This window comes from Elaeis guineensis, chromosome 1 (genome assembly GCF_000442705.2).
Source record: "Elaeis guineensis isolate ETL-2024a chromosome 1, EG11, whole genome shotgun sequence".
Classification (NCBI taxonomy): Eukaryota; Viridiplantae; Streptophyta; class Magnoliopsida; order Arecales; family Arecaceae; genus Elaeis; species Elaeis guineensis.
In genome coordinates this window covers 180,741,655-180,767,360 of record NC_025993.2, presented here as the reverse complement: position 1 = coordinate 180,767,360, position 25,706 = coordinate 180,741,655, and the positions used below count along the sequence as shown (strand labels likewise).

The 25,706-nt window shown below is 39.8% G+C and overlaps 1 protein-coding gene and 1 pseudogene across 1 annotated transcript in view; one reads left to right on the top strand and one right to left on the bottom strand.

Annotated features, from left to right (window-relative positions):
- LOC105039933 (DNA replication licensing factor MCM7) overlaps positions 1–25,706 on the top strand; it is a 106,654-nt gene that overhangs the window by 5,462 nt on the left and 75,486 nt on the right. The gene's annotated exons all lie outside the window — the stretch shown is intronic.
- Positions 14,317–16,425, bottom strand: LOC140854829 (uncharacterized; annotated as a pseudogene).

Here is a 25,706-nt window from a genome sequence, read left to right as displayed (position 1 = left end):
AGAAAGTGACCCTCGCCTGCAGTATTAACGCCCAAGGCACCCGACGGTAGAAGGTTCGCCAGCAACATCCGAGCTCCCTCAGATGGATAGCTGCCTCTCTCCGCTAGATACCTCAACCGAGCTTCGGCGACAAGCCTGGACTCCTCGACGGCCACAGTAATGGCCACGACTCTGCTCCACTTCCTGCGGCCACAGTAATGGCCACGACTCTGCTCCACTTCCTGCGACGGATTCCGTGGCTCCACCACTCTCTGGCAAGTCGCGACAACGGAACTGCTCCACTCCCGCAACAGGCTCCACGTGGCAGGCCACGGTGATAGCCACGACTCCACTCCACTACTCTTCATAACAAACTCCTCCTGGCCCCGAGCGGCCCACTACCAGGCGGTTACAAACGTCGCTATCAGTCTGTTGCACCTCCGCCTATAAAAAGGGGACCCAGATACGTTATTCTCTAAGCTCTAATTTCTATCTCAAAACTCTGCTAAAATTTTCGTTCGAGCACTCCATTCTTGTTGAGGCAGAGAACTGACTTGAGCGTCGGAGGGTCTTGCCGGAGCACCCCCAACTCTGGTTTAGACTTTCTTTGCAGGTCCCGCGGCGACCGCGACTCCCTCGACTCCAGCTTCTCCGACGCGGTGGATTTTTGCACCAACAGGATTGGCGCTAGAGGAAGGGCGTGTCTTCGCAGTACCCTTGTTCTTAAAGGAGCGCTCAACGGGACCGCCTCCAGTCATCTTCTCCGACATCCTCTCCTCCAGTTTCCTGCCTGATCTCCACCTGATGCCTCCCCGAAGGGCATCCTCCAGGCGGTCGACGGCCTCCGCGGCCAGATCTCAGCGGGCTCCGCAAGCCCCGGCCCCATCCCATTTCCCAGGCTCCTCTTCCTCCGACAGCAGTCGGCATGGAGCAGTCCGATGATCGGCCTCCGATCGATTTCACCAACACCATCTCGGAGAATCCCGACAGGGAACAACCGTGTATTGGCCGGACCTCCCAAGCGGCAAAGGATTGAGGAATCCATAACCTTTACTGAGGAAGATGCTCGGGGAGTTCAATTCCTCATAACGATGCGGTTGTAGTTTCTTTAAATATAGCTAATTACGATGTGCCGCATTCTTGTCGACAATGAAAGTTCGGCCGATATTTTGTTCTACGATGCCTTCTCAAAAATGTCCATCCTTGACGGTCGTTTGGGGCCGATTAGCTCCCCTCTGGTAGGGTTTACCGACGATGCTATCCCGATGGAGGGGGTAATAACTTTGACTGTAGCTGCGGGTCGATATCCAAGACAGTCCAGGGCTTTGGTGGATTTCTGGTGGTGAAGGCGCCGTCAGCCTACAACGCAATCCTCGGCCGACCTGGCCTCAACGCCCTCCGGGCCGTGGTGTCGACCTACCATCTGAAATTGAAATTCCCTACTAGCCAGGGGGTCGGAGAAGTCAAGGGAGACCAAGCCCTGGCCAGACACTGCTACAGCATAGCCTTGCAAAGAAGTGACCAATCTGACCTCTGTCCGGTTGATGGATTGGACGCCGCGATGATCTCGCTGAGGAAAGGGGCGGGCCAATCGAAGATCTGGTTTCGATCCCTTTGAACGATGGGAATACAGAGCATGTGGTGAAGATCGGCTCCAACCTGGGGGAAGAGGTGCGGACGCAGCTCATTGATTTCCTACGAAAGAATGCGGATGTTTTCGCTTGGGTTCCAGCGGACATGCCGGGGATTGACGCAGAGGTCATGGAACATCGTCTGGCCGTTGATCCAAAGCATCGACCGACGAAAGAAAAAATCCGAGGTCATGCACGGAAAGGCAAAAAGCGATAGCCGAGGAAGTGGATAAACTCCTGAAAGCCGGATTCATTAGAGAGGTCAATTATCCTGACTGGATTTCCAACGTTGTCCTAGTCAAAAAGGCAAACGGCAAGTGGAGGATGTGTATAGACTTCAAAAAGCTGAATAAAGCCTGCCCAAAGGACAGCTACCTCTCTGCCAGGATTGATCAACTGGTGGATGCAACCTCGGGCCATGAGCTTCTCACCTTTATGGATGCATTCTCCGGCTATAATCAAATCAGAATGGCGCCAGAAGATGAAGAAAAGACTGCTTTCATTACTAACCGTGGTCTTTACTGTTACAGGGTCATGCCTTTCGGCCTCAAAAATGCAGGTGCGACCTATCAGCGGCTGGTGAACAAAATCTTCAAGGAGCAGATCGGCCGCAACATGGAGGTCTACGTGGATGACATGCTCGTGAAAAGCAAATCTTCAACGAACCACGTCGCCGACCTCGAGGAGACCTTCGGCGCCCCTCGAAAATTAAGATGAAGCTGAACCCGACTAAGTGTGCTTTCGGAGTGACCTCGGGGAAGTTCCTGGGCTTCATGGTATCGGGGCAGGGATTGAAGCCAATCCGGAAAAATTCATGCCATCCAGGAGATGGCCCCCGAAGTCGATAAAAGAGGTTCAACGCCTTACAGGGAGGGTGGCAGCCCTGAATCGCTTCGTTGCGAGGTCGGCCGAACGGTGCTTACCCTTCTTCCAAACCCTCAAGCGGCCGAAGAACTTCTGTTGGACCACTGAGTGTCAACAGGCGTTCGAAGAACTAAGGAGCTACCTCGGCTCGCCTCCGCTATTGGCGAAGCCCGAGCCTGGGAGGAGTTGTTCTTGTACCTGGCGGTCTCCCCTATGGCCCTCGCAGCAGTTCTTGTCAAGGAAGAAGCAAAAATTCAACGGCCGATCTACTACATCAGTCGCGCGTTGAGAGACGCCGAAACCAGGTATACTAAATTAGAGAAACTAACTTACGCCTGTTGATTGCAGCCCGGAGGCTCCGACCTTACTTTCAAGGGCACACCGTAACGTTGCTCACCGACCAGCCGATTAAGGCGATTCTGCACCGGGCGGATGCTTCGGGAGGATAGCGAAATGGGCGATCGAGCTCACAGAATTCGACATCAACTATCAACCTAGGCCGACAGTAAAAGCCCAGATATTGACAGATTTTATAGTAGAATGCACTATCTCGGAGGAGGCCGAACCTGAACAAGGTGAAGTTGACTGGCCTGAAGTCCCGACTGAACTCCCTCTGAAGAAGAAATAGACCCCCCTGATTGCTTTTGGCCCTCTATGTGGACGGATCCTCCAACATGTCGGGCGCAGGCGGGCCTGATTTTGATCAGTCCGGAGGGGATCGTCGTGGAGTACGCGCTGCACTTCGAATTTCCCACAACGAATAATGGAGCGAATACGAAGCTCTGATCAGGATTGAGGATCGCCAAAGAATTAGGAGTAGATCGGCTCTAAGTTTACAGCGACTCCAATTGGTGGTGGGACAAGTTAGCGAAAACTATGAAGCACGAGTGGACACATGGCTAAATATCTTGAAAAGATAAGGAGCTCGTCCCCGCTTTAGTAGCTTCAATATCAAGATTCCAAGACGAAAAATACAAGGGCCGATCTTCTCTCCAAGTTGGCACTGGTCCGGCTGAATTACCCAATGGTGTTCTCTTTGAAGTTTTGAAGTCCCGAGTACGGAAATCCGGCCCGTGATGGAAGTCGGCCATGAATCCCAGTCTGGATCGACCCTCTAGTGCATACTCAGAGACGGGATTCTCCCTCATGATGCGAAAGAGCTCGAAAGCTCAGAAATCAGCCTCACCGATACATCCTTTATGAGGAAAGTTAACAGAGATCATACTCTTTGCCCTTTTAAAATATCTCCGGCCTTCGAAGCTGACTACGCCTTGTGGGAGGTGCACGAAGGAATCTGCGGAAGCCATCTGGGGGCTAGATCCTTATCCCACAAGTTGCTCCGCCAAGGGTATTACTGGCCGACAATGTATCGTGACTCCATTGAATACGTCAGAAAGTGTGACCGATGTCAGAGATATGCCAACATCCAGAGACAGCCCGCCTCCGAGCTTACACCCTTGAGCGCCCCATGGCCGTTTGCGCAATGGGAATGGATATCCTTGGACCCTTTCCCGTGGCTCGGGGTAGAGGAAGTTCCTCCTGTAGCAATTGACTATTTCATCAGTGGGTTGAAGCCTGAAACGCTGGCGAAAATCACAGAAGCTAAAGTGCAAGATTCGTCTGGAAGTCATCATTTGCAGGTTCGGCCTGCCCGGAACCTAATTATGATAATGCGCAAATTCGGGACAGATTCGTGATTTTGTGAGACCTAAACATTCCCACAACTTCACATCGGGTAGCCCATCCCTCAGGCCACGGCGAAGCCGAAGGCCAAAAACTCTTGCAAGGAATCAAGACAAGGCTCGAAAAAGCGAAGGAAACTTGGGCAGACGAACTTTATCATGTGTTGTGGGCGTACCGAACTACCCAAAGGTTGCCCACGGGGGAGACCCCCTTCGCTCTAGCCTTCGAACGGAGGCTGTTATCCCAATTGAGCTCAAACTCCCGTCGGCACGAGTCGTGGCATTCAACGAACATCACAATTCGCAAGGTCTTAAAGCCAACCTCGACTTGTTAGAAGAAAATGGGAGGTAGCTCAAGTTCGGATGGCAGCCTACAGACAGAAAGTCGCCCGCTATTACAACTCTCGGGTCAAAAATAAAGTCTTTAGAGCAGGAGACCTAGTGCTTCGACGAGCCGCTGTCTCGCAACCTCAGGATCGAGGAAAGCTTGCCCCAAATTGGGAAGGCCCGTACGAAGTCAAGGAGGTAGTCCGGCCCGAAACTTACTACCTCAAGGAGCTCGGAGGAGCAGACCTCCCGCGACCATGGAGCTCGAAAAATTTACGAATGTATTACCGATAACTTTACTTTAAATAAAAGTTTTATATCCACATGTCTTCTCTCTTGGCACGAGCCTATATCGACAGGACAATCGAAACAAACGTGTCGGAGCAGGAGGAGAACTCATCTCGACACAATCGAAGGCCCGGTTACACTTAGACCGGATGGGGGGAGAGGCCCTGCAACGCCCATATGTGCCCCCACAGCCCTGTTAGGGACAGGAGGAGAACCTCGCCCTAACAGAGCAAAGTCGAAGGCCCGTTATACTTAGACCGGATGGGGGAGAGGCCCTGCAACGCCCATATGTGCCCCCACAGCCCTGTTAGGGACAGGAGGAGAACCTCGCCCTAACAGAGCAAAGTCGAAGGCCCGGTTACACTTAGACCGGATGGGGGGAGAGGCCCTGCAACGCCCATATGTGCCCCCACAGCCCTGTTAGGGACAGGAGGAGAACCTCGCCCTAACAGAGCAAAGTCGAAGGCCCGGTTACACTTAGACGGATGGGGGGAGAGGCCCTACAACACCATATGTGCCCCACAGCCCTGTCAGGGACAGGAGGAGAACTCGCCCTAACAGGAGCAAAGTCGAAGGCCCGGTTACCTTAGACCGGATGGGGAGAGAGGTCCTGCAACCCCATAGTACCCCCACCGTCCTGTTAGGGATAGGAGGAGAACCTCGCCCAACATGAGCAAAGTTGCCCTAAATGAGCAAAGTCGAAGGCCCGGTTACACTTAGACCGGATAGGGGGAGAGGCCCTGCAACGCCCATATGTGCCCCCACCGTCCTATTAGGGATAGGAGGAGAACCTCTCGTCCAACATAAGCAAAGTCGCCCTAACATGAGCAAAGTCGAAGGTCCGGTTACACTTAGATCAGATAGGGGGAGAGGCCCTGCAACGCCTATATATACCCCCACCGTCCTGTTAGGGATAGGAGGAGAACCCCGCCTTAACATGAGCAAAGTCGAAGGCCCGATTACTCTTAGATCAGATGAGGGGAGAGGCCCTGCAACGCCCATATGTACCCCTACAGTCCTGTTAGGAACAGGGAAGAACCACGTCCTAACCTGAGCTGAAATCGATTACATCAGAAATAGGAGAAGGACCTCGTCCTGACACCAACTAAGATCTGGTCATTCAAGATTAGATCAGAAAAAGAAACCTTCTCAGTGGCCCTCCGCGCTCCCCGACCCACTAAGGGCTGAGGGAAAACCCTCACTCAAGAAAAGGAAAAGAAAAAGGAGAGGGGTTAAAAAGAAAAGCGACGAACTGCATCAGCGACGAATGAAAAACAAATTACATCAAAGACACAGAGACCTCATCTCAGCGAGGATTGGGGTTCTTATCAAAAATCTTCGGTCTCCAAAGAGCCCTCAATGCAGGCCAAGGATAAAACGGCTTCCTTGGGGCGACGAGAAACTTAGACCTCCGAGCTCGAACTCTGAAAGGAGACGTCCAAACTCGAACGATTTCAGATAAATCTGCGGCCATAAACAAAAGACGATCAATGCGACGATGATCGGGTACCTCCGAACGGCATCGATATCAAGCAAGGCAAAAGTCAAAAGAAGCTCGGCAAACGATAATTCAACACGTGAGTAAAAGAGGTAACGAAAAATTTCCTTCTCATGTCATTGACTAAGTAAGCATTACAGAACCCTTGAGACTGAAGAAGAAAGATGACAAAAAAAGCGGCCAACGTGGTGACGACCAGAACCGCCAGACAACGTCGGCATCAAAGAAAAAAAAAGAGGGGGGAATACCACACTAACAATAGTGAATGAAAGAAGTTCGTAAGTGACAATTTGACGCAAAGTACGGAGAAGGTAACAAAAATCTCCTTTCCATTCTTGATTAACAAGGGTACGGTACAAAGCCCTAAGGACCGAGGAAAAAAGAACATTACTACAAGACTTGAAAAGAATACATTAGAAACAGCTCCAAGCTTTCGACTTCTCCTTCCGGTTCCATCTTTCTCAGTAGTATCTCCCAGCATATGTGATGAATCCATCGGCTCTCGCCCCCGCCTCGTTCCGCACTATTGCCGAAACTCCAACCCTAGGGGAAAAGGGGAGGATAGAATTCGAGGGGTGACGGCAGCGACGACCTGTATCAGAAAGAACCGGAAGCACCCCGGAGGCCGCGATGACGTCGGAGGCATGCACCGCCACTGCGTCCTCCCCGATAACCACCATCCCAGGTACTCGCGAGGTCGGCATGCCTACTTCTACCGCCCCCGCATAAGTTCTACTGTCCCGCCATCACGCCGACCACTTCTGGTCCCTCGACCCCGACGACATCAAGGAACCCGTCACGGTTTTATGACGGCAACTCTACCCCCTTGACCGGTGTCGCCCCGTTCAACTACTTCAAATTCTCGGGTAGGACACGCTCACCGCTGGTTTCGTTATTAAATCTCTATTGTGAAGGAATTCTCCCTCGAGCCCCTGCGAAGCTGTGGGAGCCCTCGGTGGCAGTTCGGCAGTCGCTGAACTTGCAGGCCACTATTTCCCCCCTCCTACTCCTCTCGATCAGCAGCATCCTCTCGAGATTGATCTCCGGGGCAGAAGCCACGACGGGAGATTCCCCGAAAGGGCTCGGAAGACGGAAGGTAGCAGGAAGCCGGCGGAAATGGCGAAGATTGGCACGAAGAATGCTTAGGGTCGAAAAAGGTGCTGATGGGTGGCTAAACTCTCGGGCAGAAGAAAGGCGTCGTCTGGACTCCTCAGGCGAAATGAAGCCACTGGAGGGAAGGAGGAGACTTAAATAAGCGACGGGATCCGGCACAGTTACGGTGGCGGATATCCCTAGGTCAACCAATGCCCCCCACGCGTCCCACTCACCGTGGCGTAGAGCTGACTACCGACGAGATCATTATGGTGTGCGCTTGGATAACGCTCCAACGAGAATTTCGAAAGGTCTCTTCGGATCGTCTCGATTTGAAAAGATTCCAGCACGCGCGCATTAAATGTCAGAATTTTTGAGGGCGGTCGTGCGCGGGATTCAAGGGAGCAACTTCGGCTGTGAAAATTTTTCTGTACTTCCTTCATTCGAAACTCGAACTCAGAAGTAGGGAGACTGGTGTTGGTATAAAATACCCCTAGCCGAAGTTCGTGTCAAGAGTGACCCTTCAGGGATTTCGCCGACGTCTGACCTTCGACGACATTTTTTCGAACCTCCCCGACGGTTGAGCCTCCGCAACGCTCCCGAGTTTTGCCAACGGATAAACCCTACTAGTGTCAATCGGATTCTCCGCGACAGACGGACCCCATCCAAGTGTCTACGATGGTCGACCACCTTCTAGCCTTCATCCGGGCTCCTACGGGAGCCGGGCTTCTTCCCCGAGTTCCAACTGCAGGTAGCCTTCGTCCGGGCTCCTACGTGAGCCAGACTTCTTCCCCGAGTTCAACTGTAGGTAGCCTTCGTCTGGGCTCCTACAGGAGCCGGACTTCTTCCCCGAGTTCCAACTGCAGGTAGCCTTCGTCCGGGCTCCTACGAGAGCCAGACTTCTTCCCCGAGCTCCAGCTGCAGGTAGCCTTCGTCCGGGCTCCTATGGGAGCCGGTCTTCTTCCCCGAACAGGTAGACTTCGTCCGAGCTCCTACGGGAGCCGGACTTCCGTCCTGAACTCCTATTGCAGGTAGACCTCACCCGAACTCCTACAAGGGCCGGACTCCGAGCTTCTACTGCAAGTAATCCACTCCGAGCTTCTGCTACAAACGATCTACTTCAAATTTCTACTACGAGTGGTCCGCGCTGCAAGCGATCCACTCTGAGCTTCTTCTACAAACGATCTACTTCAAATTTCTACTACGAGCGGTCCGTGCCGGATTCCCACTGTAAGCCTTCACCCGAGCTTCCATTGTGGATGAATTCCTTCCAGATTTCTATCGCAGACAGGCTTCGGTCGAGATTCCTCGACAAATGATCTCCGTCCGAGCTTCTACGGAGATCGGACTCCGACCGAACTTCTGTAGCGGATAGATTCCGGACGAACTCCTACGACACACGGAATCCAGCAGCTGGACCCCTCCTGCGGATGAACCTCTCCAGCGCTATCCGGCATCCACAGCCGGCCGACCCTCTGTCGAATTCTGTGCGAAACCGAACTTCGTCTGCGGAAAGCCTCTGACCGAGCTCCTACAGAAAGTGGCCCTCGCCTGCAATATTAACGCCCAAGGCACCCGACGGTAGAAGGTTCGCCAGCAACATCCGAGCTCCCCTCAGATGGATAGCTGTCTCTCTCCGCCAGATACCTCAACCGAGCTTCGGCCGACAGGCCTGGACTCTTCGACGGGCCACAGTAATGGCCACGACTCTGCTCCATTTCCAGCGGCTACAGTAATAGCCACGACTCTGCTCCACTTCCTGTGATGGATTCCACACGGCTCCACCACTCTCTGGCAAGTCGCGACAATGGACATTGATCCACTCCCCGCAACAGGCTCCACATGGCAGGCCACGGTGATAGCCACGACTCCACTCTACTACTCTTCATAACAAACTCCTCCTGGCCCCGAGCGGCCCACTATCGGGCGGTTACAAACATCGCTGTCAGTCTGTTGCATCCTCCACCTATAAAAAGGGGACTCCAGATATGTTATTCTCTAAGCTCTAATTTCTATCTCAAAACTCTACTAAAATTTTCGTTCGAGTATTCCATTCTTGTTGAGGCAGAGAACTGACTTGAGCGTCGGAGGGTCTTGTCGGAGCACCCCCAACTCTGGTTTAGACTTCCTTTGCATGTCCCGGCGGCGACTGCGACTCCCTCGACTCCAGCTTCTCCGACGCCGGTGGATTTTTGCACTAACAGGTCAGATATTTTTTGGACTTTTTATCCTCTGTTTGATTTAGAGATGGACTACATAAAGGAAGGATAGAGAAGAAAAGATGAATGAGAGAGAGGATGGATGAATCTTCCGCATATCTTCTCATAAGTTTGGTGAAATACTGGAAGATGGATGTAAATAATTCTCTTATCTTTTTGATATAGAAGGAATGAAAAAAAGGATGGATGATATTTGTATGATATTTTTATTAAATTATTTTTTATAAAAAAATATTATTATTAAATTTATAACACTTATTGATACTAAAAAAGTAGAGCAATACACAAACTTATAATCTTTATAATTAATAATTATATAAAAATTTTACAAATAATTAATTTTAACTTAATTTAATTTAATAATTAATTTGATAAATTAATTATATATGATTAAATTTATTAACATATGAATTATGTAAATAATTAATTATTTTATAATTTAATTTAGATAATTAATTAATTTTATGTAAATAGTTAACTAAAAATAGTGAATATAAATAAAAAAGAAGGTAATTATAATTATTTACTTATAATTATAGAAATTATGTACTAAAATTAAAATAAATAGTAATAAAATTTTAGTATAGTATAGATAAAATAAGAAATATACAAATAAAATGAATAAAAATGTGAAGTTGTTAGATTTTATAAAAAAGATAAAAAAAAATAATTTTGTTAATATAAAAATCTATCCTTCACATATTTCATCTATTTTTTTTTTTATCCTCTCAAATTAAAAAGATACAAATTAGTAGACCCAAATAGATAATGAATAATTTTTTTTTATCTATTTTTTTAAAAAAATTTTGAGCTAAATAGTGGATAAGAGGCATCCATCATTCGTTTCATAATCTCAACCAAATATTATTAATGAATCAGGGATTAAATGGGTACTATCATTCCTTTCAAAGCACCTACCCAATGTGTACGGGGTACTAATTAGCCCAGTCTGCTCTTGCTTCGTGTACACACAGGTGCAAACAGTAGTTATTTAGTTAAACAATATATCTTTGCCCACAAGCATTGCTTTAGGGCTAAAATCGGATCATATATGGATTATATATTAATATATTTATATTTATATTTATTTTATTTAATAAATATAAATATAAATATAAATATTATTTAGATATAAAATTTCATATCTATATTTATTTTAAATAAATATAGATATAATTCAAATATTAAAATTATAGATATAATTATAGATATAGATTAGATAATTAAACTTTAAACTAAGAATGAAAGATGTTACTAAATAGATGATAAATTAAGTTAATAGTATATCTATATGATCATATATTTTTTTAAAAAATTAATAAATATAATATAAAATTATATAAGATTATATATATATTCAAATACGGATTGGATAGTTGTTTATCCATTTTGTTTTGATAGACATAGATATCGATATAGATATTAATTAAATTTTTAAATTTTTATCTATATTTGAATTGATTAAAATATAAAAATAAATAGGAATGAATATTATCGATACTACTTTCATCCTTATATTGTTTTGATGCCGTCACAATCCGATTGTAGGAATGATAAGTATAATATGTTTACCATATAGGTACCTATCATAGAAAAGTCCGTGAACATTTCATGTGATAGCTATTTTAGATCAGCCCCATCTTCATGGCAAATTGACCAGATAAACTTCCATCTAATATTACAATAACAAGGAAGCTTCGAAGATCAAAGAGTTTGCTGTTTGCCCAACAACTCAAAACCCATTAATGGAAAAAAAAAGAAAAAAAAAAGAAAGAGGACAAAAATAAAGCCACCGAAGAAAACTGACCTGGAACATGACCAAGGTGTACGGTAGGTTGCCGGTCTCCACCGATGGCACCAGCAACCGCCTCATCTCCGTCGATGGTGTGAAGTCCCCGAACTCATCAACCGTCGAGTCGGAGCGGGCGACGACGAAGAGAACCCCCTCCCCCGTGCACTGGATCTCTACCCGGCCCTCCCGGTCCACTCCGAGCCGGCCGGCCAGTGGGTGGAATGGCACTAAAGCCTTGCCCAGAGCCGCCTTCAGGGCCCCTACCGACGAGAAGTTTGGGAACCCGTTAGGCCGGTAGAAATATACCGTTGGCGTGTGACCCCGGGACCACACTAGGTCCAGGTTTGACAACCAGATGTCATGCTTTGGGGTGTCGTCGCTCGGAGTCACCAAGGAGGTCTCCAATATCTCCACCGTCTTCCCCATTCTTGGAGCTGATACTATCTCTACAGCTCTATCAGTGTTGTAATCAAACCCCAAACAAACCCTGCTATTTATGGGAATACAGTAACGAAATGTTTTCAAGACACTCAGGCCATAGCGTGGGATCCACCACAATGTAGGTTGTAGCCCACGATACAGCCAATTATGTTTCACCTCGTGTCCCTCCCTTCTCCCATCAGAGAAATTATGATTTCACTACGTGCTCCAAAAGACAGTCTAGCTTTTTTTTTTTTTTTTTTTAACAAAAAAATAATTTAATTTTTTAATAATTAATTTATTTTTGATCGTCAGATTAAAGATTAATAGCATAAATTTTTGATGCATGACTCATGTGATAAATATTTTAAATATTAAAATTATTTAAAAATTTAAATGAATGATAAATTCTATAATTAAATTGAATATTAAGATTTTTTTTTTATCAAAAGCCTCAGCTTCACTCCTCTTTTTCCACTCCACTTTTAAGCCGTAATTTCTCGATGCAGAAAGTTGGCAGAGCTGGAGAAGGCCGAGGAGGAGCTGCTGAAGGCAGAAAAAAAAAGAGGAGGAGGAGGAGAGGGGGGGGTTTAGAGAAAGCGGATGGAAGAGGAGGAGGAAAGGGCGGCATATAGTGGTAGAGAGGCAAATGATAGAGTGGTGGGTGGAGAAGAAGGAACAAGACAGCATGCGGCAACGAGGAAGTGAGCAACAGAGTGGTGGATGGAGGAGAAGGAAGGAGGCAGCGTGTGGGGGGAGGTGGCCAAAGGAGGAGGAGGAAGGGGGCCGCATGCGGCGACGGGGAGGCAAGTGACAAAGAGGTGGACGAAGCAAAAGGAGGAGGGGGTGGTATGCAATCATGGGAAGGCGAGTGACGGAGAGATGGACAAAGGAGAAGGATCTATTAAATTAAATTTTCTTTGAATATATGATATTTCTATTAAATTTTTTTGAATGTATATCTCATCTATAATAGTATCCTCATCAGTAGAAGAATTATCGTGTGGCTCAAACTGCTGCATGGATAAAAAAGGATCAACCTCGGACTACTACATGGATGATGGACTGGCCTCATACTGCTATGGCTATCTGAATTATTGGGGTTGATCAAAAGACAATCCATCCTGAAAAGTTCGTAAATCAATATCATCAAATCGTCCACATCGAGGCATGATAATGCCTAACATTCACAAATAGAAATAAAAATAAATTAATATATATTATCAAATAATAAATACAATACTGATTTAATTGCTAAGAAGAAGCAAGATCTACTAAAATAAATATGATGATATATACAATATTTTATATAGAATGAATACATCTTAAATATCTCTTACTAATTAAATCAGTCAACATTTTCTCCTTTAATATCTATTCTAACCAAGCTCATAGCATTTAGATCATCTGTTGAGGCAAAATTATAAGGCATACACTGTGTATAAGCTTCATCATCCTCTATTTCTAACCTTTTTTCCATATCATAAAAGTCAGTAGATTTCGTTCTCCCAACAACTGCCCAATTTTTATTTTTTGAGTCTTGTACAAAAAATACTTATGAGTTTGAAATGAAAAAATAAATAGATCATCCTTTAATAACACACCAATATATATCAATCTTAAAAAATTTATCAGTATAAACATTTGTATTTTGTTTCAAGCCTCTTGGTGAGTTTATATCCATCCAATTATATCCAAATGATACTACTTTAAATTTTTCATAATAATCCAACTAAAAAATATCTGTAAGTACACCATATAAGTCTTTTTATCTACTTCCACTACGACTCCACTATTTTAAATTTTTTAAAATTTTTCATATTTTCATCCGAATATTTACTCTCCATCATCATTAGTACTTAAAAATTATGATAAAATTATTAATATATTATTTATTTGATGTTAATAAATATATTTTAAAATTAATTTTTTCTCTCATATAGATGACTAACCTATTTAAAAAGTTATTCAGAAAATAACTTGATCAACCATCATTGCTCCTTGAATCGAGTCAAATACTATTGTTTGCTTGTCTTTAAACACCCAAAAATTTTCTATAAAAAAATAAATATATTAATTAAAAATATTATATATAATGATAATAAAAGAAATCGACATATGACTACACTAATCTATGATATTGAGATATTATGTCACTATGAAATAACACATAATGATGGGCTTATGCCATGAATTTTTTGTCAAGAACCACACTTTAAATCTTTTCCAAAACTCTTCCAGCAGTTGAGAACTTATAAATTTCTGAGTTATCAATAATATCATAATTTCTTTGAAGTCAATTAAAAATGATCTATACACTTCCAAGATATCTTGAACAAAATATCAAATACTCTTAGCAATATATCCTTCGATAATTAAGCCTTCGGGATAGGCTCTATTTCATATATAAGCCTTTAAATGTGCAAGATACCTTTCGCAAATAAAAATTTATTATAATATTAATATGAGTATGATACTACTTATATTAAAAATTTCTAAATTATAATTATAAAGTTTAGCAACATTACCTCTTAATAAGATACATCCATCTATAATATACTAATCCACTAAGTTTTGCTTCTCTAGCTAAGTGAATAAGTAGATGAACCATGATAGTAAAAAATTTAGAAAAAAAGATCTTCTCTATATGGCAAAATATAAGTACAACACGAGACTCTAATTGATCAACTTGTCATGGATCAAGAACTTTAGAATATAATGACTTAAAAAATGAAGACAATTGCGCAACAATAGCAACTACTTGTTTTGGCGTTGATGATCTTAAAGCTAGAGAAAAAATATCTTGCATCAAAATATGACCATCATGACTTTTAAGATTTAAAATTTTTCGCTCTTTAAGATTTACATATCTTGAAATATTTGATACATAGCCATCAAAAATTTTGATATTTTTTTAAAAAAGTCAAGAAAAGATCTTTCTCTCGAATGGACATTGTATACAACGCAGAAGGTATATAAACTTCACTATTAGTAAGCTCTTTGGGATGAAGCTCCTATCTTATGTCTCTCTCTTTCATGTCTTAACGTGCCTTTAAGTTATCTTTACTCTTTCCATCAAGATTTAATATTGTGCCAATCAAATTATTATAAATATTCTTCTTTATATGCATCATGTCAAGAATATACCTAAGAAGATTGTACTCTCAATAAGGTAAACAAAAAAAATACTTCTTTTCTTCCATAACTGCTTAACAACTTTATGTGTAGATATCTTCATTGTGTCACTATCATTCCAACTTTCTTCTACATGATTATCATCATCATAAAAGTTGTCAGTATCCTTAAATACTGCGCAATCAAGATTGTGAGTAATGACATCCTGTGTCAACCCTTTATTTGTTGAACTTTCAACATCTTCTCTTCTTCTTTTCTTAGAACACTTTAAAACCTCACCATACCTATGATTCATGCATTTGTATAAGAACCTCAATTCTAGATGGTGCTACAGAAGTAGATCATAATTTTATAGTACGATCAAATACATCTTTTAGAAATCAAAATGGATGGTCGGCTTCCAACCATCGATGATAACTCATATAGCAGAACTTTCCTTCATGTTTTAACCATTGTGAATGGTAGAATCTCTACAAGAGGGGCACACAATACACCCTTTTGTGCTCCATCTGGATAAATTAGCATATGTAGAAAAATTATTGATAGTTCAAATATGAGCTGCCCTCAATTTGAATGTATGACTACTACAAGCATCAAATGCAATGATATCCTTCCATAGTTGTTTCAATTCTTTTATTAAAGATTGCAAAAAGATGTTGATATCATTGTCTGGACCCTTATCACTTGAAATAACTATTGGCAAGATAAGTGAAGAGTACTTTCATACATATCTATGGTGATAAATTATATGAAATCAGAACGACCGACCAAATACTATAAGTAAAACTCAGTGTTCGAAATGGATTAAAGCCATCAATAGCTAAACCTAATCTAACACTGTGAACATCTGAGATAAAATCAGGATACATATCATAAAATACTTTTATGCTAAACTATCAATTAGATGTCTTAATATTCTATTTTTTGTACGATCTTCATCATGCCATTTCATCAACGAAGCTGTCTTCTATGATGTATAGATCATTTTCAATCTAGGTATCAAAGAAAAGTAAACTTAAACTTTAGTCAGTTTTTTCTTACTTCAAATAGCATCCACTTCGTTCAATACATCACTCTTATCTTTTTTATATGATGCCCATTATGAAGATCCATAGACATTGCATGATTCTTGATTAGCATTTTTCTTCAGTATAACATATAGTCATTTGGATAAGTATAAATCTTCTTATATTCAAGATTCAATTTCTTTATAAATTTTTTGACTTTATAAGAAGAAGTGGGCAAGACAGTGCCTTCAAAAAATGCATCATTTAATAATTAGAGCAATATAGTAAAACTCTTATAAGATAATTTATTCAAATATTTCAAATAAAATAGATATATAAGAAAAAAATTTCGAAAAATTCTTACAACCTGGATATAGTTCTTGATCATAATCTTTGAACAAATTATGATACCGATATTCTATCTCATCATTAGATGAATGTCGGAGCCTCTCAATATATATAGGATCAGTAAATGTGGATTCTTCGGGCATCACATCTATTTTTTGTCCTTCACTGAAATCTCCTAAATTTTTAATATCAAATCCCAAAGCATCTCTGAGTAAACCCCTCATATCATCTTCTCTTGCAGGATTTTTTTGTAGATTATGGGTTCCAATATTAGATCTATGTTATATATGAGGGTTGATTATATGAAGATGGCAATATGGATTCTCTATGAAATATCCATTTAATATATCTTCTTACAAAATCATTCCACACCAAATATTCTTCAACAGATTGTGGATCAAGAGAAGAATTATTTATACATTTTCAGCATGGGGACGGCGATGGTGATGAGACCTTCGATAATGAGAGACTGGAGAAGGATGAGCGAGGTAGAGCAGTAAGAGGTCCGAGGAGGATGGAGGCCATCGACAATGAGAGACCAGAGGAGGGAGACCATCGATGATGAGGTCAGAGGAGGAGAAGGATGGAGAGAAGAGGGATCGATAAGGGAGTAAGAGTCAGTTTGGGGCTTCAAATGGATGGGGAGGGGGGCTTAAAATGGAGATGAAGTAGAGAGTTTCCGATCAGGGATGGGGGCATGAGATCTTGGAGTCCAGAGAGGTGATGGAGAGAAATAGGGCTAAGCTTTCGGCTTCGAAGGGTTGGGGGTAAGGGTGAAATTTAGCGAACGCAGGAGAAGAGTCCGTTGATGCTTTTAAGCATTGTTAAATACTTGCCATTTATCAAATTTTGATGCTCGTAAAAAGCATCGGCACATGTGAGTTGTGACTTAAATTTGCCGATGCATTTTGCTAGCGTCGGCAATTTTAAGTCATAATTTTTTTTTAATTTCTATAGTGCACCCTACCCCTAAGTCTCCTCCACCTTGATAGCTCCTATCCTATCACTCCCAATACCAACTCTATCTCCCATTAGTCCCACCCCCTCTCATGCTACCCCAACCCCGCTGATCTCCATCCCAACCAACCCCCCGGCCCCCTCCCCCCCCACAATACACCTTTGTTCCCCCCACCTCCAAGCTCCCTGGTTCCTTCTATAGTGATTGTAACTTCCACCCCGACTTCTAGATTAGATCTCTCACCGTTGCGATTCTTAATCAAATGATCATCGAAAGACTAAGAAAAATAATAAAAAATAACATCTTAAATATATTTTTTATAATAAAAAATTATAGAAAAAAAGGGTTGAAATGATAATAAAATATTTTTAAGAAAATGATAAAATATAAGCAAGTTGGTGCAACTTATTAAAGTTAAAACACCTTAAATACTCTCATTGGTTGATTTAAATACCCTCCTTTACAAAATATCTTAAATACTTTTCTCCTTGAGAATAGGTCGAAATTATAAATACACCCAGTATTTTCAAAACTTATAAATACATCCTTAATATTTTGATCAATCCTACGATCTAACCCACGCCGTTAGATAATTCATTAATATTAACTTAGATCTCATTACCACATCATTATAATTTTTGACCAAAATAGCCGTCGAACAAAGAATTTAAAAAAAAAAAAATGAAAACCTAGGCTCTCAAATCTTCCGTGTCCCGTCCGACGAAGATGCCCCTTGCGGGGGCGCCGGTGACGGCGTAGGAGGAGGAGCCTAGAAACGGCCATGCGCAGGGAGCAGCACTGGTGGCTACCTGACCTCCATCCCCCCTTCGGTGCTTCTCTCCTCCTCCGTCCCCACCGCTGGTGGCTTCGATGACCCCGCCACCACCGACGTCCTCGTCTGCCTCCAACTCGAAGATCCCTCCCCTGCCTCCTCTCTCGACCTCCATCCCCCTTTCCTCAACCTCCACATGCACTCCGCTGCCCTCCTTCGCTCCCGCTACTTTGCTGTCCTCCTCTCCAACCGATGGCTCCCCACCGCCTCCGAATCCTCCAACGCTATCATCTGCCTCAACCTCACCATCCCCTCTGCCTCCCCCGCCCGCTCCCATGGCCCCTTCGATACCCATGTCGTGGTACAACCAGAGATCTATGCCTGCTATTATGAATTCAATAGCGAACAAACCGACTTAATAATTGTTGTCTTAAGAGTTACTGCTGTTGTGGCATCCATGCATACATAAAAGGACGGAAGAGAGAGAAGCTTTTCCCAGTTTTTTTGGGGTAAATAAAATGCCTAAGGATAGTGCATTGCTGAGTCTTCTGAACAAAGTAAACAAAGATTGCAGAAAGGACTACTGCTTGCAGCAATTATTGTTAAATCACAGCCAAGATATAAAACAGATTCTAATGCTTCACACTGTTTACTACTTGGACAACTGTGTGCACGAGAGATTTAAGGTTGGTGAGCGGATGGGAGAGGAGAAATGGTGTCAACTGGATTGCTACTGTTGTGCTTAAAAGGAAACCAAACAATGTATACTAACAGAAAAAGTAGAAGAACAAAAAGGCCCTCAAAACTGTTAACAAATCTCGACAGTAGTGTACTGTTACAAAAGAAGTTTAGATACAGAATAATTAAGAAGCGTGTCCGGTATAGATTATCAGTTCTAACTCATGAATCAAGTGAAGGACAGGAAACAAGGTTCTGTTGACTACTGTAATACATATTATATGAAGATTCTGATGTGGATGGAAAGGAGAGAACACATACGGGCGAAGAAAATCCTCAAAAAGCCAAGCTCTAAGAATATTCACTGAGCGTTCTGGTAGGCCGCAAAGAGGCCTCCAAGCCTCCTGTTCCATCATTCCCATCTGCTGGAAAGCTTTCTGCCGCCGTAGGCTTTGGTCTACCAACCGAAGCCTTGGGGTCTCTGGTTATGCCTGAACTGCTCCCAGCTTCCTTCTCGTCGAGGAGCACGCATGTTTGCTTCAAGTGTGCAGCAATTGCATCCTCGAGACACCGAAAATTAATGGTGTGACATGGCCTTCTGGGCAAGCGCAGTGTACGGTGTCGCAGCGGGCAAGGGAGACGAGGGAGGCGGCGGCGGCGGCGGCGGCGGCGGCGAGGGAGACGAGGGAGGACGCGGCGGCGGCGACGGCTCGGGCGAGGGAGACGACAAGGGAGCCGAGGGAGGCGGCAGTGGCGTCGGCGCAGGCGAGGGAGATGAGGGAGGCGGCGACGGCATCGACGCGGGCGAGGGAGATGAGGGAGGCGACGGTGGCATCGGCTGGGCGATGGAGACGAGGGAGGTGGCAGCGGCGTCGCGGGCGAGAGGGAGACAAGGGAGCTGGCGGCGTCGACGCGGGCATCGAGGGAGCCGATGAACATGGTTGGCAATCTGCTCCGAGATGGGGAACGGGATGGGCTCATTCTGGGCGTTAAGGATTTTCTCAAGGGATAATTTAGTCATTTCATAGGTTCAAAATTTTTTCATTGACGCCATTATTTTTTAGGCATTATTTCTTAGGGGTTGAAGCATAGATTTTTCAAAATACTGAATAAAAATATAATAAATATAAATTTTAGAAAAAATTTTGTAATTCATCCTAAAATATTATAAAGAGGCGTCATAGCAATATCCCAAAGTAAATGATGGATCCTAAAAGATATCAGCTTTAGACAAAAATAAACTTAATTATATTATTTAATATTATATTGATTATATTTAAGTATATTAAATATTAATATACTTAATATATTAATATATCTATTAATAAATATTGACTATTAGTAAATAATTAATATATATTTATTTATTAGCAATAAATCTAGTGGAGGATTTATTAATAATTAATATATTTATTTACAAACAAAATTAATCATAGTAAGCAAATATTTTATAATTCATATAATTTTTTTTAATTTTTAAAATATATTTTAATATTTGAAATAACCAATATTAAAGGCATTTATGTAAGTGAATCATAAATATCCAATAAATAAATTGAGAAAAAACTATCATTATTTGAATTATTTATTCAAAAATATTATCAAAAATTTGTTAATATTTCTATATAAACTTATTTCCAATCAAATATAGTAATCATTTTCAAGTATCATTTTTTGGAATAATTTTTTACAACCGAATATGATAAAATTTATATTTTTATAATTATTTTTTAAATAAATAATTTTTAGAAACTATCAAATCACTCCATATTATAATATATCTTAATTCGACTAATCCTCAGATTTATTTTAGATGATGAAAAATTGTAGTCTGCAAAATATGCACTATATAGTCATGCATATGGTCAATCTCGACTACAAATTTTATAATAATACGTCGAGATATATATTTAATGATTGGGATTTATAGAAACTAGCTGTCATTGGTGGTTGTCTACATAGGCCATGTGGTGTATACAATGCGGGCAATAATTATTTTAGAGGTAATAGATAGTTGATGGAACACATGTACTAACCACATTGGATATTTTGGAAATAATTTTCTTGAGACAATAGATATTTGATGGGATATGTGCATCGAGCTTGTATAATATTTCAACACATCCAAATCTATGTCCTATCAGGTTTAATTATCTATATCCTCACCATCTAATAATTGATAATGATGGGTGGTTACATTGTAATATCCCAAAATAAAATACCTTAAATATCCTCATTTGTTGATTTAAATACCCTCCTTTACAAAATATCTTAAATATCTTTTTTTATAAAATATTATAGAGGAGCATCGTAGTTATATCCCAAAATAAATGATGGATCCTAAAAGATATCATCTCTTGACAAAAGTAACCTTAATTATATTATTTAATATTATATTAATTATATTGTAGTATATTAAATATTGATATACCTAGTATATTAGTATATCTATTAATAAATATTGACTATTAGTAAATAAATAATATATATTTACTTTTTATCAATAAATCTAACATATAATTTATTAATAATTAATATATTTATTTACATACTAAAAATTAATTATAGTAAAAAATTATAATATATAATTAATTTTAAAACATTTATTAATTCATATAAATAATTTAATTTTTAAAATATATTTTAATATTTGAAATAACCAATATTAAAGGCATTTATGTAAGTGAATCATAAATATCCAATAAACAAATTGAGAAAAAATTGTCATTATTTGAATTATTTATTCAAAAATATTATCAAAAATTTGTTAATATTTCTATATAAACTTATTTTCAATCAAATATAGTAATAATCTTCAAGTACCATTTTTTAGAATAATTTTTTACAACCGAATATGATAAAAAAAATTTTATAATTATTTTTTAAATAAATAATTTTTAGAAACTATCAAATCACTCCATAATCTAACATATCTTAATTCGATTAATCCTTAGATATATTTCAAATGATGAGAAATTGTAGTCTACATTCTGTGCATTACATATGCATATAGTCAATCTTGGCTGCTAGGTTTATAATGATATATCGAGATACATATCTAATAATTGGGATTTATAGAAACTAGTTGTCATTGGTGGTTGTATACACAGGACACATGGTGTATACAGTGCGGGCAATAATTTCTTTTGAGGTGATACATACTTGATGGAACACATGTATTGACCTTATTGGATATTTCGAAATAATTTCTCTTGAGACGTCAAATGTTCGATGGGATACATGCATCGAGCTTGTAAATATTTCAACACATCCAAATCTATATCCTATTAGGTTTAATTATCTATATCATCATGCTGACCATCACCTACCACCCAATAATTGATAATGATGGGTGGTTACTAGTAATATCCCAAAATAAAATATCTTAAATGCCCTCATTTGTTGATTTAAATACCCTCCTTTACAAAATACCTTGAATACCCTTCTTTATAAAATATTATAAAGGGGCACTATAGTAATATCCCAAAATAAATGATGGATCCTAAAAGATATCATCTCTTGACAAAAATAACCTTGATTATATTATTTAATATTATATTAATTATATTGTAGTATATTAAATATTAATATACTTTGTATATTAATATATCTATTAATAAATATTGACTATTATTAAATAATTAATACATATTTATTTATTAGCAATAAATCGAACATAAGATTTATTAATAATTAATATATTTATTTACATACAAAAATTAATCATAGTAAGAAAATATTTTATAATATATAATTAATTTTAAAATATTTATTAATTCATATAAATATTTTAATTTTTAAAATATATTTTAATATTTGAAATAGCCAATATTAAAGGCATTTATGTAAGTGAATCATAAATATCCAATAAATAAATTGAGAAAAAAACTATTATTATTTGAATTATTTATTCAAAAATATTATCAAAAATTTGTTAATATTTCTATATAAACTTATTTTCAATCAAATATAGTAATCATTTTCAAGTATCATTTTTTGGAATAATTTTTTACAATCGTATATGATAAAATTTATTTTTTCTATAATTATTTTTTAAATAAATAATTTCAAAAATTATCAAATCACTCCATATTCTAATATATCTTAATTCAACTAATCCTCTAATTTATTTCAGATGATGAGAAATTACGGTCTACATAGTGTGCACTACATAGTCATGCATATAGTCAATCTCAGCTATTGGGTTTTATGATGATACATCGAGATACATATTTAATGATTAAGATTTTTAGAAATTAAAAGTTATTGGTGGTTGTTTGCACAAGCCACATCATGTATACAGTGTAGACAATAATTTTTTTGGAGGTGATAGATAGTTGATGGAACATATGCATACTAACCTTATTGGATATTTTGGAAATAAATTTTTTTGAGATGACAGATATTTGATGGGATACGTGCATCGAGCTTGTATAATATTTCAACACATCCCATCAGGTTTAGTTATCTATATCATGATGCTGACTGTCACCTATCACCCAATAATTAATAATTGATGGGTGGTTACATAGGCCAATGCAAAGAATTAGGGTTGCATTTGGTGCATCGCGAGACAGTCTTGAAAGATAATTTAGATTGCCTTCAAGATAGATTACTATCATTAAATTATCAGTATTATAGATTACTATATTTGGTACACGCAGATAATATTACAGTAAATTTATTGAAAATCTTGATTGACATGTTTGGTATGATAATTAGATTATCGATAATGTGAAATCAAAATTTTAAAATATTCTTAAGTCAAATCTTTTAAAAATTCATATATTATAATTTACACTGAAAATCATCCTAGTGTCGTGGCTGCTAAATAGTAACATACTTGACCATCGACCACCGCCCATGCCCCTACGATAGCCATCGACTGCTAACCGCAGCCCCACCACCACCGTCGGTAGATGACCATAATTTTTATTCTTTTTTAATTAAAATATATTCATCAAAAAATATTGATTAGTTTAATTTCATATATTATAAAATATATTTTTTGGGAGGTCAATAGGACACTTGATTTGATTGCTTCTTATGACATAGAGAATATTGGTTCGGTATCGTGAAAATTTTTTTATGATATAGAGCATATTGATTCGAAATTTTTTAATGATTGATGCATCTAAATGTATTTATTCAAGAATTTTGTAAGATAGTTGATGTAAATAATTAAATTGAGCAAAATATTTATTCAACTATTAAAAAATCTAGCAAAATATTCTGACAAAACTATTCATTAAATTGCATGTTAAAATATGGAGATAAGTAAAAAATGAATTTGTTATAACAAAAAAAGGAGGGCATTGTGATGCAAGAGGTTGAGGGGAGAAAAGGAGCGGCTTCACGAGAAGAACAAGAGATTTTTTTTTTTGATGAGGATAATTTTTTGAAAAAAAGAAGGAGGAGGTTCGGTCGGCAGTAAGCGACACAACAGAGCAAAACTGATTATTAGCCGGACCGAATTTGATGCCAGCTGGGCAAGACAAAGACCATAATAGTCCAAAATATTTCGGATGAACTTCAAAATCGAAAATCGAAGATCCGTCCAAAGATCTTCGACATAAAAAATCATCTGATCCAACAAAGGGGCGTTCACCTGACCATCGGCACCAAAGATGAAGAGCTGAAATTACTCCGGGATGCAATACTACTCCCAGAGCCAATCGACATTCGATTCTGAAAGTGAAAAAGTCTCCACTTCTGGGTCTGATGGGGAGTCGTCAGCCGTATTCTCCGACCGACCATCTTGGGAGGAGAAACCCCTAGCCATTGGAGAAAAGAAAACTAAAAAAGGATGACTCAAAAAGACAGAAACTTAACCTGAAACTCAAAGAAGAAGAAGACAAGGAAAAGAAGTCTTCAGACGCTGGGACGATTCTTCGACAGAGCTTCCGCAGCAAAGAGAATACTTGAATAAATATTTTGCTCAATTTAATTGTTTACATTGACTATCTTACAAAATTCTTGAAAAAATACATTTAAATGCATCAATGATTAAAAAATTTTGAACTGATATGCTCTATATCATAAAAAAATTTTCACGATTCCGAACCAATATGCTCTGTGTCATAAGAAGCGATCAAATCAAGTGTCCTATTGACCTCTCAAAAAACATGTTTTATAATATATGAAATTAAACTAATCAATATTTTTTTATGAATATATTTTAATTAGAAAAGGATAAAAAATTATGATCATCTACCAGGGGTGGTGGTGATGGAGGGCGGTGGTCTGCGATGGTGGTGGGGCTGCGGCCAGCAGTCGATGGCTACCGTAGGGGCATGGGCAGTGGTCGATGGTCAAGTATGTTGCTATTTGGCATCCATGACACTAGGATGATTTTGAGTGTAAGTTATAATATATGAATTTTTAAAAGATTTGACTTAAGAATATTTTGAAAATTTGATTTCATATTATCGGTAATCTAATTATCATACCAAATATATCAATCAAGATTTTCAGTAAATTTACTGCAATATTATTTGCATGTACCAAATATAGTAATCAATAATACTGATAATTTAATGATGATAATCTATCTTGAAGACAATCTAGATTATCTTTCAAGACTATCTCACAATGCACCAAATGCAACCCTAATTCTTTGCATTGGCCTATGTAACCGCCCATCAATTATTAATTATTGGGTGATAGGTGACGGTCAGCATCATGATATAGATAACTAAACCTGGTGGGATGTGTTGAAATATTATACAAGCTCGATGCACGTATCCCATCGAATATCTGTCATCTCAAGAAAAATTATTTCCAAAATATCCAATAAGGTTAGTATACATATGTTCCATCAAGTATCTATCACCTCCAAAAAAATTATTGTTCGCACTGTATACATGATGTGGCTTGTGCAAACAACCACCAATGACTTCTAGTTTCTAAAAATCTTAATCATTAAATATGTATCTCAACGTATCATCATAAAACCCAATAGCTGAGATTGACTATATGCATGACTATGTAGTGCACACTATGTAGACTGTAATTTC